Raw genomic sequence first — 17,954 nt, forward strand, 5'->3', positions numbered from 1 at the left:
ATTTTTCTTTTTTTGAGCTTGATGTTTGTCAGGTTTGCATTTCCTACTCAAAAAGAATAGTTTTTCGTGTATCTTGTACATAAATATATCTGAAGGCAATCTTCGGGTAAGCTGCCAATCATAAGTTATGAAAAATCAGTTGAAATTATCCTCTGAATGATGTGTGGTGCGGAGGAGTGGTAGGTGTGATTTTTTTTTTTTTTTTTTTCTCTGAGATTATAAACGTTATGCTAATCCTATTGTCCTGTGAACTTCATTGTATTCCCTGGTCTATGTCGAAGAAATGGTGGTTTGTGCTTTTTTGCGTGTTGTTTTTGTTTTTTTTTTGTTTGTTTGCCACAAAACATCTGAGTCCTATGTTGCTGTATTAAGTGCTTAGCTGGTCGCATATTTTTTCTTTTGCCTGAAAAGACATTTAAAATATCCTGGATGCATGAGGTAGGAAATGAACATGTGATGAGTTTGAAAAAAAAAATATATATATATATATTATATATTTTATATTTATTAAAGGCATAAGTACCTTCAGTAACCAGTTATTTCTATTGCATTGCGATGATTAATTCTTATGGATCTTCTTATTCAAAAAAATCAAGTTGTTTTGTAGCTGTATGTTAACAATCAATATCTTTCTGAAGAAGCAGAGAAAGAATGGATATTTATTGCTGCAAAATGTACAGTTTAACTTGTTTGATCAATTACATAGTATGTTTTAATTTTTTAATCAATATTTTGACTAGAAAATGATACTGACTTAGTATTAAGTGAGGTAGTATAGAAAAGACGTGGATACTTCTCCTTCATTAGGCAAAAAATGGAATTTCACTTAAATCAGATCAACCAGTGTTCACGCATATAGCTATTTCCCATCATAAACAAAGAATACCTATTTTTATGTTAATTAGAAACTTTAAAAAAATCATCTATTAGGAGCCCAGGTAGGTGTTAAGATTTAAAATCCTGTAGGTGATTCTGCTGGTTTTCAAACTATATAATTTTAAAACATTTAGATTTCTTACAGCTGTGTTGTTGAGAGAAGGCTGCAGTTTCATTTTGCTGTGGACCGAAAAGATGCAAAACAAAACTACTATCCATGACCCAGAGAATAGGACTAGAGACTAAATCTATCTTTGTGTTCCTCTGAGTTCCTATAAAGTCCAAAGGAAGATAAAACAGGGAAAGAAGCTATGCACTCAGGTTTCAGTGAAACATTCTTACTAATATTAACATTAATATTAAAATGTAATCATAAGAAGCTAGAAACTCAAATTTTCCATGTGTTTATCAATAACATTACACATTATGATTGAATCCAGAGGTCAGAGAGTTAAACCACATATACCTCAATTCAGAACTTCATTTGGAAGTTTGGATTTGTAATGAAATGGAGTTGTAAATGAAATTTTTATTTATCAAACTGTATTGAAGTCTGGAGAAGAATTGCAGTTGAATCTAGTTTATCTGGCTTACAAGGATTAGGGAGTTATTTTCTGTTCTTGTTTTTAAGATCGACTACTGTGAAAGAGAAATGAGAGACATCTACTTTTCAAATGACTTTTCATTGAAAATCTAGCACCAAATAAGAGTGCTATAGAAAATGTAGGTTTTGAATTTCTTTCCTCAACTAATCACTGCATGAAGCCACTCTAGAATTTAAAATGTAGGATGGATGAGCAGGTCAGGAAGAGTAATGGAAGGAGGAAAAACTCCCATCTGTGTGGGAGAGAGCAGGTCTTCTGCTTCAGTGTGACAATACCGTACTGTTCAGGAACTCTAATTCTAAATGCTGCCCAAACCATTGCTGTTATTGTTTTGAGTATGTTATTTTAGCTTAAAAGTCAGTAGTGTTTCCAAGAAGGTGGCTTATTTTCAATATAATGGGATTTTTTTAGAGAAATATGGGTAACTACGTGAGAAACTACTCAAATTTTTCCATGCAATGTTATGAGATCTCTATTAACATATCTAAGTATTCAATTTGTCTTAAGATTTGCAGTGTCTGTCAGTAAGAAATATTTTATGCATGTTTATTGTACGTATGCATAATGCTTAAAGAGTAAAGGGAACTACTCATCAGATCAGCCAGCTGTATCTCAGATGCCTACATTAAATGCAATTTGCATACAGAGAGCAGGTCCCTTTGTTCCCTTAAACTTAAGCTTTGTGACTGTTATTCATCTAAATGTTTACAGTTCTTTTTAAGATGATATTACAGAAATGTCTCTATTATCTTAGAAGATTGTGCATCAAAATACTTGTTCTAGGAAAAGTCTAACAAGGGCTATTATTAAAAAAAAAAAACAAACAAAACTTTCCTCAGCAGTTCACTGAAATATGTGGTTATTTGTATATATGTCAGGCCCTCTCTGTCAGAGGTAGCATGTTAGAGTAGTTGGGTTTCCATTTTGATTTGTTTTGGCAGTTACTGTAGTATCTTACACATATACTTTATTCTCATTTATGTGAGGATTACATATGTACACTCAAAAATAACTCGGCAATAGCTACTTGGTTATTCAAGTTTGTGTTTTGTACAGAGCTCAGCCTGGAAAGTGAAAGCAAATTACTCTTCTGTTCAGATAACTTTCTAATGTGCTGGCAAAGACCTAAGAAACATTTGGGTTGCAGTAATGATTGTTTCCTTGAATTCAAGTAAAAAGTTGTTTCAATGTAGAGTGGATTCTATACAAATACTGAAAAGCAGTATTAATGCACATAGAAATATAACCCCCATAACTCAGGGGAATCTGGGTAACTCTGTTAGAAAATAAGAAAAATGTTGATCTGCCAAGTATATCACAACAAACAAACCATGAACACCTTCAAAAACCTAAATGAGGAAAACTCTTAAGTTGGCAATCTATATGTACGTTTATCCATGCTATTTCCCTCTTAATTTATCCATTTGTTCTTTCAACATCAAAATATTCTCTGAGGAAAAATGAGTTTTCTTACCGAATAGTTACTTCTTGTGGTACTGTTTTCCTTCACACTGTATTTTTATAACTAAGCTCTTGGGGATGAAGAGTTCAACTTCCATAACATCAAGAAAATAGCAGACATAGACACAAGTAACATTCTTGAAAGCCCGAAGAATGCAGCTGCTAATTATACCTTACTTAATGCATTTGAAAGAGCCTAAAAATCCATTAACAGTCAGAGAACTTCATTTTCTCATACAATCTTCTCTGAAAGGAAACTATGAGCGAAGAGAGCTGCTAAGAGGTCTCCTGGGATCAAATCTTTGATGGTTTATTGATCTCATTTGATGCTTTTAGAATCATTAAAAGTCACCTTTCTTTTGTCATTCAGTCCTAGGGAGTAAATTGAACATTATGTTCGTGTAGGTCATTGAGTACTTTTTACAGTAGTTTATTCAAGCAAATGGAGCAGCATGCTCCTACTAACTGACTGGCAAGATTAGGATATCACAGAAGAACAAAGATTGTTAAAGAGAAACAAAGCACCAATTTGCTTTGTAATAGGCTCCTCTTGAAAAGCAAAAGATTCAATTACTTAAGAAAGCGAAGTGTCTGGGGGGCACGGACTTTGTATCTGCTTCTTTGTGAAAGACGTTGTCTAAAACAAATCCTTATAGTAAAAAACATGTTTTTTTTCTGTGCTAAGGGAACAACAACAAAAAAACACCAACAATAAACAACAACAGCAATGTTCTTTCATCTCCAGGCAATTAACTGTTTAAAAAAAAACACGTGTTCCCAATAAAACTTTAAATGAAGAGATTATTCTGAGAAAATGAGAGCAAATACCAGCAGAAAAAGTGTCTTCTCCTGGGAAGAGCTCCAGTATATGTAGTATTGAATAAAGCTTAAGACAGCTGCTAAATTAAGACACCTTTATTAAAAAGCAAACTTAAGAAAATACCCTGAGTCCGGATAAAGTTTTCTCCCTCTTATGAAGTAGGAAAATATTATTGTTTTGTTTATAAGTATGTTGCTACCCAAAAAAAAAAAAGTCACCAAAAAGGACTTATCTTCTGTACTGCTAGGCAGTAAATGAGTGACAATAAGGCTAGTTCCATTCACCCACTGGCTCTGCTGTTACACTGAATTACAACACCCAGTGGGAACTTCTTTTTGGTTGCAAAACAAATCAGTTTGCTCAAGGTGAGCAAACAGGTACCTGCCAATTGCATCTGCCTGTTTTACCTCCCTAATTTAAGAGAATTCCAGCTGTCCAGCTGAATGACTTTCCCTTCATTGAGTATAAGCAAGGCCCATAACCTATCATCTACATTACTGACAGCCGTCATGATCTTCATTTGTGTTGTAATACAAGCCACTTTCCGTGGTTGTCACCTTTTCCAGTAAAGTAGACCCTGGCTTAGCAGTGCTGTTAGGTACTGTGTACAGGTAATAAACCTGTTTCCTGGCATGTTGAATTTGTCCTGTATAACCCAGCAACTATTAGAGTCTTATTGACTTCTCCTGTCGGCTTTAAAAAGATGAATTCAGATGAAGTTTTGGCAGTTCATTTTGTGAGCTCTAGAGGGTACCACATCTATTATAACCCATTTGTCCTTACCTCTGTTCAGAAGTGCTTCTTATTTCTGTGTATACAACTGAGTGAAGTGTATATATGAGGGTTCATTTCTTGGAAAGAAAACAGCCAACCTCTGATCCAAGGATTTCTTACTTTCCATTCTTTTGTTTACTATTTGAAATATTTTTCTGAAGATTATTTTTCTTGCTTCCAGGCACCCTCATTGAATAGATGCTGCTTTGAGCCTCTTATCAGCCCCGCTTTCCACTCTTACTTTGGAGAAGTTAATAACAATATTCAGATTTTCTTTCTTTTTCTGTCTACAGTGACCTAATCTTTAGTTCCGTGTTTGACTTCTGAATTTAGGAATGCTCGAATTCTTTGGCATAGTGAACAGAACAGATGAAATTCTGCTCCTGGAAAGCACATTGTGCTTCATTCATGTATTCCTTCAGCTGAAGTGACCAGCAATTTAATTATGTCACTCTACAATGTCATAGTGGTATACATCAAGCAGATATGCTGTTTTTTTCATGAATGTTCTAATGCATGAAAAAAGCTCAATCCCAGGGCTTTTAAGTTTTCAAATTTCATTATTAATAACTTCAAGAATAAATAGAACAGGAAAAGCTTATTTCTTTGGTGGCAGGACTTGCTATCTTTGTCTTCTTTCATGCTTTTTTTTAAAGATCAATACTAAATATTTTAAGGACACAATATAGCAAGTGATTAAAACTGCATATGAATTGTCACTTTCCTTTTTGCCTGAAGGTTTAGGTGCATTGGAAGTTTGCTGCTTAATTAAAACCAAAAATCAGTGGTGTGCTACTAGTCAAACAAAACTTATTTTGCCTCTTTAATTCTCGAATTCCTTACATATGAAGTTGTTTGTCTGTTTGATCCTCTGTCATTCTGACACCCCCTGCCCTGCAGCTTTAACTAGAGTAGCTGGCAGATGACATACCTTTTACTGCACGTTTCATCATTGTATAGTGCAAAGGGCCCGTCAGATGCTGATGCCATTGGGAAATTGCTACGAGATAGATGGAGATTATTTTTGTTTTACTTTTTTTTACGTCCCTTGTTCTATTCTCCCTCTTCTCTCCTTTTGCTTAAGGGGATCATGGTGGAGAAATTGTAAGTGTCTGATGAATCGATCAGCAGGGTGCGATAGCAGCGTTAAGCTATCCATCCATCAGGTCTGCAGTGTATTTGTGCGGGAGGGTGCTGGTTGGCTGGTATCTCAGGACTGTTCTCAAGTGATGGAGAGGCTTTCACTTCTGAATTCCAGACTCTGCTGTGTTAGAAATCTTTCTAACTTGAAATTGTTTCAGTGTATATAGAAATAGTAAATAATAGGATAAAAGATTTGTTCTCGGGGGATATTTCTGCAAAGCACAAGAAGCTCCTTTTATATTGACTGTTTAAAAAAAAAAAAGAGCCATCCATTTTTTATTGTAAAGAGGTCACTGTGGACTCGAAGTAACAGATGAAAAGATCTCTTTATCTAGTTTATTTGGCTGTGGAGTATAGAATGGATTAAAATTCCCAAGTACAGTAGGAGTTGTTTTATCACTTTGGAGTTCTGTATATATTGTCAAATGACATGCTGCCAAGAACAGATATTGAATTGCAACTATGGCTATAGTAATTGTATGAATCTTACTGGAGATGTATCTGAAAATCTTGCAGCTGCATGGAAAAAAACCTTTATGTAGACATTAGCCAGTGTTTGGGCTCCTGAGAATAGCGGTAGCTGAGGAGGAGTATGGATATCTGATGTGTGCTATCTTACTGATTTCATTAATTTTCCCTGAACAACTTAAGTGTGATTTTTTTTTTTTTGAACACTCATGAGTTGAGGCCTCTGTGCTGAATGCTATTCCTTAAAAAGGGAAGTTCTTTTCAAATGTCAGACTTCAGTTTTTGCTGCAAATTTTCCATGACTTGAACCATTAGAAAACTGTTCAGGATAATAAGCTTAGTAGTGTAAAATCAAAATGAGATAATATTGTCTTCACATCTTCCTTCAGTTAAGGAAAAAGAGGACTGGAACCAAACAGAAATCCAAAAGACACTGTATAACAGAGATGAGACTTCACAGCAATGAACCAAAAAAGGGATGGAAATGCTTCCCCCTAAGTATTAGAACAGTCTTGTCAGTGCTGACCTGCAAAGTCTCTCATACTTCCAACAAATGAAGTGAATATAGGCCTGATGTGAACCTGTCAGAACCAATTTTACCAGAAATGATTCTAGTGCATCTTGTGTCTGGAAAAATTCAGTGATTTTTAAAGCACACTAATAAGAGTAGGCAACAGATGATCCGGAGAAGCTGTCTGGTGACCTTGATCCAGATGATGAAGGCACCCTTACAAAGGCAACTGTATTGGAAGAAGACTGTTAGCCTCCTTCCTAAACTCCCACTAGAGGAATTAGAATTCATTGGTATAACTACTAGTTGCTGTAGAAACCCATTTAAGAATTTCTGTTTTTTACCAGAGGATGGGAAGTGACCAGGTTATGGAGAGCCTCTTATATCACATGTGAGGTGTTTTTCAGAAGTAGAGTAATCTGAAATAGATGTGCAGTAAAAGGGAAAGTTCATGTACATTTTAATGAGGTCTATTTTCCTTAGGGAAAAATCATGCCATAATCATAAAAGATGTAAGAGCCCTAATCAAAATTGAATGTTTTTCTAATTTTTCCTACAGTAACATAGTATTAATTCCATATTTATTTCAACACTGAAAATATTCTGTAACGACATCAAACAATCTCTCTGTGCTACAGACTGTTATCACAAGTAAGTCTTTGTTCATATGTGCTGGCTTAGGATTAATACTAATTTATTTGTATAGGGTTTTCTTTCAAGCAAACAATGTATCCAACAGAACAAATTGATTAAAATCTTAAGACCTAATGTACAACAGATTCATTAGCAGAATTGTACAGACATATTATTACTGAACATAAGTTAGACAATATTATATAACGCTATGAGAGAGTCTGATCAAATTGGCCCTGTTCTGGTTTATAGAATATCTTGCATATGAAACTGTCCACTTCCAAACTTTTTCAGCTTAGGATGAGCTAGTTTTATCATTAATGCCAAATTCCTTGTCTAGTGAGGTTCACAGGGTGAGAGTAGAAGGGAAATTCATCAAAGGACAGCTACAATGCTGTGTGTGTAATTGAGATGTTTTTAATGTAAATCTTTTGAAACAAGCCACTAGATATTGGAAATAGACCAGTAACTTGGAAAAACTCGATATGAAATGCCATACCAAAATGCTGTTTTATATGCTTATATATAAGTAGAAAACATTAATAAATCATATTTGCTTCTGCTTTTATAAACCTGAGGTTAAATTAAAGACTTTGCATGTAGGCTGGATTCCAGGCACAGCTTAAATTAATATGTGTAATGAAAAAAGTTAAGTTCATGGAATAAACACCAACTGAAATTATAGCAAAGTAGATCAGTGCTAAGCTACTGATTTTTATAGCACAAAAAGGACATCGTGTGTAGAACAAAGTTTTTTTTTAAAAAAACACCAAAAACCAAGTTTAAAATAATAAAAAGCAAGAATATTTGAAAATCAAGTACAGACTGCTTCCTGTGTGCTCATTTTCATTAATGATATTCCCAAGTGCTTTCTTATAACTCATCATTGCTAGTGTTTCTTTTTGACCCCACTCCTCAGAGCTCAAAATATTAGTTACTACTTCAGATGGGCATTGACGTTACCAGCTTTATCAAGCATGACATCTCCTTGGAGTCTCTAATATTACTTACAGATGGTGTGTCTCAACATGAACCGCTTTGTCAAATGTGACATTTATTCACAAGGTTGCTGTCCTGCTTGTGGGACTCTGCTGTACTCGCGTTGCTCAAAACCTCCTAAGCAATTTTGCACACTCACTAGGGGTACTAATCTTGGTCTTCTTAATTGGATAACTTGCTTCTTCATTTGCTGATTTGCGTTTCAAGGCTGTCAGAAAAATTTAGTGGTGATTTTAAAAAGTGAAAGCTTCAACTTACATTTCTGCTTTTAAAGACTGCTTCTGCTCTAGTTTTTCAATCTAAATTGTTACTGAGAGAAATAGGTCTAATTTCTTAGCTATGCTGACAGTATGCTACAGTTTTTACCATGCCTTTTTCTACACTTTTAAATAAGAAAACTGCCTTTAAAAAAAAAAAAGAAAAAAAAGTCTAGCACAGGAATAAGTTTCTCTGTGTCTTTTAGGAATGGTGGAAGTTGTAGCTTGAGGAGTTACATAAATATATTTTTAAGCTTATTTAGTCTTAACCTTAAAACAAGAGCAGATGTCTGGAAGTCTTCATTACATGAAATGTGACAAGGAACTGAACTAAACACAGTGACTGTGTCCCCCATTGGGCACAGCAGGGTTTTCTGAGTGGGAAGATTTTTTGTGAGGTTTGTACTTGGTTCCCTACTGTGTTGTTTGTAAGCACCAATGTGCAGTTAGAGCAATTCACAAACTGGTCCCCAGTTTCACTTGAAACATCACCTGGTCTCACGCTTTTATACTCAGAGTGTGTGTGTTCATGTTTTATTATAAAGTCAGTTGGTTGGCTGAGATTTAATTAAAAAAAAAAAAAAAAAAGTTGTGAAGGAAAAACATCATTGGGATTTCAATAATTTTCCTTAAATTTTGTCTTTGAACCTTCCACTGAAAGTTTGTGTGTTAAACTGCATGAATGCCACTGTAGTTTATATAAAAGTAGTTATTTCTGATCATGTTTGTCCACACTAGCAACAAAAAACAAGTGATATAAAAGGTGATGCTGATTATCAATGTTTTACTTTCTCTTTTACCATTAAGATTCAATACTCTATAATTTGTTTTTTTAAAAAACTAAAATTAAATTTTCCATCAAAATTTTGTGGTTTCTAATAAATTTAGCAGCTCCTGTTTAGATATGTTTCATGAATTTTTAGAGTGCATACAACTCAATAATGGACTGAAAATATGAGTGACTGGATGTGTTTTCATCAAAGATAATATCAAATTCCAGAAACTGGGAATATGGGTTTGCAGTTTATAACTACTCATTCCCTTTCCTTCAGATACCTGATAAACCTGGAGTCAATATGTACATCTTAGTGTCGGACTGTGTATCTTACTCTTCAGATCCCGTAAGGTTTCAAAACATGTTGTTCATGTGCATTCCAGGAGGTAATGCACCCTTTTCTACAGTGATTTCTTTTCTTGTATTATCAAGACTAACCACGTGTATTCTATCAGTAATGGGATCAGGCAGGACTCAAAAACAAAACAAAACAAAAAAACCAAACCCCAAACGAACAACAATAACAAAAACCCAAAACACCGAAACAAGAACAATAAAAACCCACAAGAACAGAAAGAGGTTTTCTGGTTTTACTCATCTGCATTTCAATGAAGACTGACACTGCCATTTGAATTCTTCAGAGGAGTTCAGGAGTTCAGAACACTTGTCTTAGTAAGAATCTGGATTCTGAATCTCCTTTTGACAGTGAGCGCTAGTTATGAATTATATATTTTAAAAACCACATCTTTTCTAATTCACTTTTGATTTCTTACAAACTTTTGGACAACTGATAAAATATCACCAGTGACACACACAGCTGATAAGGCAAAATGCTAAAAGCTAGGCTTTTCGCTAACAGACATTATAAACTCAGTGGAATTTGACAGATATTAGTGCAAATTTCACTAATGAAATATTTATAGAAGTGCAGACCTGATATGTGGCAGCAATTGTATTCCTCTGCGTTAATCATTTCTCACCATCTTTTATTTCTTACCTCTGTTTAAGACCTTTGAAGACAGGACAACGTTTTCCTGACATCTTGTCAGATTAATGGTGAAAGGGATAGTGACTCTTAAGAGTGACTGAGAAAAGAGGCTGTTTTAAGAAAAATGAAAAAAGAAATCCCGTCAGCTGATGGAAAAACTTCATGATTTAATCAGTTAATCAAATGTGATTACTCTTAGTAAATCAGTAATCTGTAAGCCTATTTTAACTGTCATACACATTCTTTTTTTTACTTCTTGTGCCTTTGTGCTTGCTGTTTCAGGTGCTACCTTGGAAAAGCAAAGAACCACATCTTGGTCTTAGTATATATATATTATATATATGCACACGTATATAGGCACGTATACCTATATCTGTAAGTGTACATTCAGGTGTTTCATTGATTGTTCCAGAGTTCCAAATGTGCTGGCTCAAACTCCACCAAGATCTGATAGCCGTCTGTGAGCAGACTTTACACTATGATATATTTTTGAGAATTGATGTTGAATGAAATGCTGCCATGTGACAAATGGCAAAAAGTCTGGTACATGCTCTCCTGGGAGAGTAATGAGGTATTCATGAGAAGACAGAGGCCTTGTCCTTTTAGTCTGCACAGTGATGACCTGTGCAATTAACACTGGTTGTCTTGCGTTTTATATAGCACCAGAAGCTAACAGAAAGACTGGGTGATTTGTTTTATTATGAAGTAGTTAAACACGATTGAAACAAAAGAATTAAGTCAAGCACTTACATATATCTGTTTTCATTCCACATTGCTGGATGTGCTTTGTTTTTCTTAAGGAAGAAGAATGACTCATTGAAAGTTTTCATATGCGTAGTAATTATCCTCATTACTTTTCTAAGATTTAAATCTGAAGTGGATGAGCTGCTTGTAAAATGCAAGCAACTGGTTTCATAGAAATAAAATCTTTTGGTAGCCTCTACGGTTACAGATGTTGCTGTAACACATTGAAGGTCACTGAAATCCGGGAGGGGTTTATTGGAACAAGTATTTTCTCCCTGTGGAAGGAAGTGCATCCGCACTGATGTGTGGGACAGAAGCATGGTATTTTGGAGGAGAACTAATCTACAGAGGAAAAAAATCCCATAAGCAATCAAGCTAGGGAAAGAACTGTATCAATCCTTGCACAGTATTTAGTAAAGCTGGTAAGTAGGAAGGAGCTGTGAATGAGGTATTGGTGGCTTTAGAAGGAAGTAGGAAGCTTACTTGATTGGAGGAAGTTTCTTCCTTCTTTTCTGCTACTGAGTACAATTTACCATCTACTGGAATTATTATAGAAGGCAGTATGTTCAATTAGGTGAAAAAATAATGGATGTATAGGGTGTCAAATGTTTTCTGACTTAAAGAAAGAAAGGAGGATTTACTTGGTATGTTTCTAATAGTTTTCTGACAATCTAGAGAAGATTATAGCAATAAACCCAATATACTTCCATTACTGAAGCTTGTAGTAATCAGTGTAGTCCAAACAAGAAAAAGAAAAAAACATCCGTCTTCCTTTTTTGGGATTAGTATCCATATTGTGTTTGTTGTTCAGGAGTTTTTGTTTGCCTTTATATGACGAATATTTTAATTTAGAGGCCTAGTGGTCTGGGAGGTGGTAGAGAAAGAACAACATATGCTCTAAGTTCTCACAATGCCTTAAACTGTATTTGGTATGAATTGGATGATTACAAACTCACGTACGAATTCCTGATAGATCAAGTCTCTGCTATGAGTTAGACTCTCTGCTGAGCTACTTCATAACTCTTGATTAGTTATGGATGTTACAGAAATTGGGTCTTTTAAATATCTACCTTTCTAGAGAGGTGTTAGCTAAACTGGTTCATTAAAATAATAGCCATAGAAGAAAAATGGAAGAGAGAACCCAGGGATATACATAGTATTTCCAGATCTTGGAATTCCTTCAAACGCTGTATCCATAAACCCTTCAAGAACCCTACAGTAGTTGCTACTGTACAATTAACTTGCACTATTAAGTGGGTGCAGAAAATGTCCTCATGTCAAATGAAAGGACAGAAGCAAGTATTTTTGCCCAACACTACAGATTTTTATTACCCATATTCATTCAAGCAATAACCATGCTTGAAAAAAAAAGAATTAATGTCCAGATGCCAATTGACAAAAGCACAGGGACTCATTAAATCAGAATTATTGTGACAAACTGTAGAATCTTGTGTATTTGGCTCTAGGGAGATAATCCAGTGAAGCATTTAAGAAACTGCTTAATTTTAAGCAAAGAAGGACTCCCCAGAGGAGGCATAAGCAGATGCTAAAGTGTCTTCCTGGCTGGAACACACAGTTGGTCAAAACTTGTGTGTATATTTCTTGTTTTGCTTTGTCTTATAGCAAGTTGTAAATATTGTACTGATGCTTAATGAACATCCAAAGCAATGCTAAATATTCAGATCATGAGTAAAATAAATAGGAGCATTTAGTAAATATTAAAAAAACTGTGCTATATATGGTGCTTACATAAAGCAAACATCATTCGTTTCAGAACAATTAGAGGCAAATGGCCTTAGTCTTAGTTCTCAATGTGTACTGTATTCACTAGACTAATTGTCTAGTTCAAATCAATGGAGATGATTGAGTACTTCTTGCTTGAAAATGGAATAATTTGATCCAGGCTATTATATAATGTGTTAACAACAATATTTTTCTCTCTATATATGTGGTTACATGGGCGCCTTATGTTCCCAGTGACATGCAATGAAGAATCACATACATCTGACAAACTGTTGCATTGGTTATGCTCTTCAACGCACAACTATTCCTCCCTCTTGATTCCTTGTAGCTCAGTTCCTATTCATGTGAGCTGGTCTGATAATGAATTTCAAACACTTGTTTCTTTTAGAGGTTATGAATCTGACAATGCAACTAGTGGACAGAAGAAAATATCCAGAATGACTATTTCCTCATTCTAAATATAATAATTCCATAGAAACTGAGGAAAAACTGTGCAAATGAAGCTTAGTACTTGCTCTTCCTTAAAAATTTGTCATTATAACATCCTAACACTCTTTAAAGTAACCTTAAGGGACAAAAGTTGTATCTACACTTCCAAAGCCCTGCTTATAGAATGTGTCTAAATCAAAGCCAAGAATATTTTTTCACAATTCACAGGCTCTTACTGCCTGCATCTTATTGTTTCTAAACAACAGATGTTTACCTCTTTAAAGTCTCAGGGCTTTCTTGATTCTGACCTATTTTTATTCCTGTCCGTCATTGTTAAACTGACATGTAGTGAAAAAATGCATTTTTAAATTAAAAAAATATATATATATAGCACTGCACCAGTGGAAGATGCGTTTCTCTTTTCATTTAATTGACAATCCTGAAGGTATTTGATTGAATCAGTAGAAATTCATTACATAGCATATTCAGCAACTATTCTGATTTACACCAGAAAACAATCTTGAATAGTATTTCTATTTTAAAAGCATAAACAAGGATATATTATACACTGTATTTAACAGGAAACATGAGTTCAAATTTTTATGCAGTAACCTCCACAGAACTGTTTCAACTACCTGAAGTTTTGTTCATGTGAATATTTATTTTTTTTTTCTAACTGATTCTGACTTGTTCTAGGTGGTTCCAGCCAATTTAAACCAGTTCAGAATAGTTTGAACCAGGAATTCGCACAATAGCAAACTTTTTTTTCTTTTTGTAAAGAGGCTGATGATTGTGAACCATCATTTACCTATGAAGAAAGTAAACTACCAGTCCATTAATCTGTCTTATTTATCACATCCACTATGGTTTCCCAGAAAAAATAAAACACTTTCATGTGCATCTTTCTAGGCTAGTGACCATAGACATTCTGTAAAGATTGTTCTGTGTAATAAACGCATCCCAGCTTTGAGAAGGTGTTCATTAAGAAAAGAATATAATCTGGAGAATGTATGTTTCCATTGTTTTCTTTTGATCTTTTATTATTTCCTCAACAATATAGCAAAATATCTTCAGTTATCAAGTAGATTAGAAGCTGCATTAATTCTATTTTCTATCAAGAGATGTTTGTGTAGTTTAGAAAGCTGTCCAGGACTTATTCTGACTTGAGTTAAAGAACTAATTACTTTATTAATAAAGTTTTTAGACAGAAGGATAATAGAACCATGAAATTAGACTGACATGTAATTTTCTGATGACAAATTAATCACTAAATCTGAGGCCAAAAATTTATTTCTATGATTTCCCACATCTGATATGTACAATACTTGAATCAGCATGAGATAACGGAGCAGTTGGAATAGAACAGGTGAAATGTAAATGAGTTGCTTTATTTTAAATATCTTTTGAATACATACTCTTTAGATCCATAAAGAAAAATGACACACATCTGAAATAACATCTCATTTTACCTTGAGAGATGTTAATACACCTAGCCATAAATTGTTTTTTCTTATCATACCTTGCATACATTTTAGTTCTGAGTTTTGCACATTAAGCCTACATATAAATTCATTTGATAACTGGTTATCAAACTTCATGTGGAATCAGACTAAGCTGATTTTCCGATGTGTTTTTTCTTAAAAATAGAATGAATAAGATTATAAAATGGTAAAGATAGTTAACTGAATCTCTGACCAAAATCTACCTCTAATGGGGATGAAAGAATATTGCCATTTACTGATATTGAATGTGTTAATTTGATATTGAAAACCATGTGCAATCATTCTACTGATCTTCTCACCTCCCCAGAATTAGGAGTTTTCTGCTTAAGGCTCCAGTAGTACTCATAAGTATGTTTCTTTGTGTGTATGTGTTATATATGTATATATATTTATACACATGCATTTAAATACATGTATGTATAGTGATTTTAATTATTTCACTTCACAACATCTCCAGGTCCTAAAATATACATCAAAAATCCATTTGATTAGATCTTCCTTAAGAGATTTTACTTTAACTGTGGTTGAATAGCCAGATGTATTTTCTTCCTTCCCGTAGCAGAAAAAATCTGAAGCCCTCTGCAGTTTTTTCTCCTTGTGACAGGAATTTTTATATATTCCTTTTATATTCCTGAGTTGGAGCTAATAGAGCCCATTTGTTTTGTCTACCAAGTGAGTCAGCAATATAACTGCATTTCTAAGTAAGGTGATAAAGAAAAAATACAAATGTGATTCCTTTAAGTATCTTATGAAACACTTGCTAACACAGATGACTTTTGATAACTTTAAAAGAATTTGATGCCATTGGTATAAGTTTGGGGCACTTATTTGAGCCAGACATAAACAAACAAACAGAACTTATAAAAATGCTTTTTTTTAGTGTTTTTTCCGTCAGTGTAGCTGTTTTGCTTTGTTGCTCATATTTCCAAATCAGTAAGTGATTTACAGAGAGATAAATCACATGCCTGAGGTAAGAAGGGAAATGTGTGGGAATAGACCTCAAGTCACCTTACACCTGTTACTGAATTCTTCTCTGAAGATGACGGAAACGTATAGGAAGTAGGCTGGAAAAATCAGGCTGAATTCCTGTTACCCTGATTCTTTGAGGCTGTGTGGTAAACTGCATCTGCTGGAATTCCAGTAGAAAAGATGAGTGAGCTGTAATTAAATAAATGATATATGCGGAGAGCTAGAATAATTATACTGAGTTCTCTGGAAATGCCCAAGAAGAGGAAAAGAATGCAAAATATAGGTAAGCTTTCATTCTTTTTTTTAAAAATGAGGTAGCCTTATTAGTTTAGAGAGCAACATAAAATAAACAGTATGCAAAAATAATTCTCTATAAACCAGCCTTTCAGCATGCCTATAGCAATCTTCTAAGATGGTTTAAAAAAAAAAAAAGCTGAAATCAAATTCAGTGTTGCCCTAAGAATTTCTTGTTTACTGGATGCCCCACTGCAAAGGTGACTTAAGTATTCCATAAAACAGATATTTATGCACTTCAACTGAGATAAGTGGCCAGGCCACCCAAATACAAATTGTCCACTTGTGAGGTCAACAATGGATTTAGGCTTACTTACACAAGCTGGTTGTTAAACATACAGCATACACTCGGTAGACCATACAGGTAGTATTTCTTCTCATAAAATATATTGAACATATGAAGATCTAGATCTTAATAAATCAGCTTCTGGAGCAGTAGGAAATGGATTGCTGTGTATTTGTCTGTTTAGGCTCCAGTTTTAATCATCTGCTTTACAGTGCCTCATCACTGTTATTCTGACAAGGCCTATTTGTTGATTTCTGCTATGTTGTTCATAAAATGTGGTAGTCTAGAGAGGCTGAGAGCAGCAAGCTCTTCGGAGAAGAGGTCACAAATGAATAGCACTGGATTTCAGATACAAGTGACTGCAGTGAAGGAATGACATGATAAAATGACTGTAGGTGCATCAATCCTGCAAGTTAAATTTGTGTTTAGAAAGGTATAAGAAATAAGTGCAGTCAAGAGTTCTAATAACCTCCTCTAATAGTTGTAGATGCATTTTACATGTAGGGCAACGTTGTTAGTGATTTTTTTTTTTTATTACAGGTTTTATCTAAGTATGTCACACAAAATATTCTTTGACCTCACTTGGGACTTACCTGTCTTTTGATGTTGGCAAAGTCACATCCTAGAAAGGTAGTTGAGTCAATCGAGAAACAACAAAACAACCCAAAATTATCAAATACTCTGATAATTACCAAAACATTTAGTTTCTATATCTTATTTACTACATGACTTCTGTAATTACATGTTCATTAAGTGAACAAATCTATACAGTACGTGAAGGATAGCTCATAAAACTCTGTTTCTCAGAAATAGTCTTGAGTGATCAAGTTTTGAAGAATTCGATTAATTAATGTACAGCCACCAACCTTCTGTGCAGTGGAAAGTTTCTCTGCTTTAAATGAACTGGCTTAATAATTTGTACTTCTACATGGCTTCCTGTATCTTCTCATTATCAGATCTATTGCTGAAGATCTATTGCTAATTGAGATTTAAAGGGGCAGAGGACAATATTACAATCCTAGAAGACAGCTGAGGTATTCTTTGCTAAGCAGGTTTAAACTCCTTAGCGTGGGTCTGAAATACTGTGAAAAACTGTTTGCGCTGTTGCTGGAAAAGAACTACTTAAAGAAGTTTGCATCTTCCAATGCACTTCATCGCAGTAAAATATTTAGTCAAACCAGTATAGAGACTGTTCATTCATTAAGTTCTTACTGACCTGATGAGAACTAGTGACAGATCTAACATGTATTAGAAATTCTTTTGACTCTACTTTTTTTTTCTACCCTTTTCCTTTCACTCTTTTAAAATTTCTTTACTATAAGGCTGTAAGCAGGTTTCTGACACAGTTGAATTACTGTGTAGTCATAAAATAAGAAATTTGACTTACACAATTTAAAATTTAATTTTAAAATGTGTAATATAAAGTTGTATGATGTGACTTCAAAGCTAGGAATATGTCCATTAAGTGGAAAGTTCAAATGAAAATAATTTCTGTCCAGACTGAAGGCATGGAAAATATTTAGGTTCCAAATAACACAGAAATTTTGGATGAACTTGAATAATTACAGGAAAACAAACAAACAAACAAAAAACCAAAACAAAAACAACTCAGACAAAACTTTTATGGATTTGTAGTTAAAATAAATTTCTGGATTAATGTGAAAGTTCTGATGTAAT

At 34.3% G+C, this 17,954-nt stretch overlaps 1 long non-coding RNA gene across 1 annotated transcript in view; it reads left to right on the forward strand.

Annotated features, from left to right (window-relative positions):
• Positions 1-17,954, forward strand: part of LOC149917224 (uncharacterized) — a 28,567-nt gene that overhangs the window by 3,388 nt on the left and 7,225 nt on the right. The window lies entirely within an intron of this gene.

Source organism: Phasianus colchicus, chromosome 7, assembly GCF_987193195.1.
Source record: "Phasianus colchicus chromosome 7, bPhaCol1.hap1.1, whole genome shotgun sequence".
In the NCBI taxonomy this organism is placed as follows: Eukaryota; Metazoa; Chordata; class Aves; order Galliformes; family Phasianidae; genus Phasianus; species Phasianus colchicus.